The following is a 1,499-nucleotide window of genomic DNA, read 5'->3' as shown; positions in this document are numbered from 1 at the left end:
ACACCAAAAATGAAAAAATAATAAATTAAAGCCATCTTTTAGTGATACACTTAATGATTTTTAAAGATTCGATAATAGTGCTGTAATGTTATTGTCATTTACTCTAGGAGTTATATGTTACATAATACTGTTGACATCAATAAAATAATATATTCCTGGTCTCAAAAGTTAAGAAGCCTTGTTTCATTTCAGATTTCTTCCTTCATTCCATCCACCGTTTTAATAGTTTCCCGACACCTGGCCCACCCGACCACAGGACCCCACGTGCAGCCACCATGAAAAACAATATAGAAATAAGGGGCTGCGTCAGAGCTGTCAGAGCTGCTGCGCCTCTCGTTCGCCCAGTCCCTCTCCTCCAGAGACGAGCAATATGCTTGTAATCGGTCGCTGCTGGACGCGGAGGCTCGTCCCCGAGATGCTTCTCTCCCCAGGACGGGATGCAAGAGCAAGGCCACTACAGATGCATGTTATGGCCCCCACAGCGCCTCCATTATCAGGGACAATGACCTTGGACGCTCTTCTCTTTCCCTTTTGTAGGCCGTCCAGATGCTCTAGCAGCGTGCCGAGATACAAACTCAGGCCGAACACGGTTAATTTAGGTTAGCAAGCAAGAGTTGGAGTCATGCAGGCGAGGCGAAAGGGCAACGCGGCCTCACCTCATGGGGAAACGCAGCGCCACTGACTGCCCGATCACGTCACAGGAGTTCATAACCTCCATTAAACTTTTCACTTCCGAGGATTTTTCGAACGTCCACTACCAAGACTCCACTTTGACCAAGAAGATGAGATTTTTTCAGAAAAATGTACCTTTTCCAAAATAATGATGTCTAATAGTCCCCAAAGAAGAGAAATTAGCGTAGTTCCCGCGTGATTCTTATGGCTCCTTCAATCTTCGTTCACGAGAGGCAACACAATGGATTTGTAGCCTTAATATAATATTAGACCATAATTTACTCACGCTGTCTAGTCGAGTCATTCCATCCCTTTTGGCAAGATGGGGATTCCTCCTCTCCTCCTCTCCTCTGTGGATCCTTCCAATGCTAGTTCAGGGAAGTAACGGCGATAATAATCACTGAAGTGTAGTTGTAGGAAGCGGATATCTCGCCATGTCAGGGGCGCCGGGCTGGGAGGCAGCTGCGCATGCGCTCTCCCGCCAAATTTAAAAATGTCAACTAAATTTCTTTTATTTCTATTATTTATTGATTTTTTAAATGCAGTCGGACCTAGTTCTCCCTTTCTTCTGGCTTGTTGAAGTATAAGGCGTTTATCTTTCAAATAAAATCATAGATAATGAGAGAATGTTCATAATCCAATAATTATGTCATTAATATGATTTATTTTTTAGAAAAAAAAAACTGCTCTCTAAGTAATATGTAATGATATTACAATCTTTGGTGCAACTACTATTTCCTTTTATCATAATTATTACTAAGCTAAACATTTATTACTTGTGTCGGTGCTACTGTTGTTGTTGTCGTCCGTTCGATCACGCAGGTGTT

At 42.5% G+C, this 1,499-nt stretch overlaps 1 protein-coding gene across 1 annotated transcript in view; it reads right to left on the bottom strand.

Moving 5' to 3' along the window:
• Positions 1-740, bottom strand: part of LOC119589621 (tubulin polyglutamylase TTLL4-like) — a 12,450-nt gene extending 11,710 nt beyond the window's left edge. The window contains exon 1 of the mRNA XM_037938216.1: positions 657-740. The gene's annotated coding sequence lies outside the window, so the exon portion shown is untranslated. The remainder of the gene's footprint in view (positions 1-656) is intronic.
• Between the last annotated feature and the right edge of the window lie 759 nt (positions 741-1,499).

This window comes from Penaeus monodon, chromosome 26, assembly GCF_015228065.2.
Source record: "Penaeus monodon isolate SGIC_2016 chromosome 26, NSTDA_Pmon_1, whole genome shotgun sequence".
NCBI lineage: Eukaryota > Metazoa > Arthropoda > Malacostraca > Decapoda > Penaeidae > Penaeus > Penaeus monodon.
This window is presented reverse-complemented; position numbering and strand designations above follow the sequence as displayed.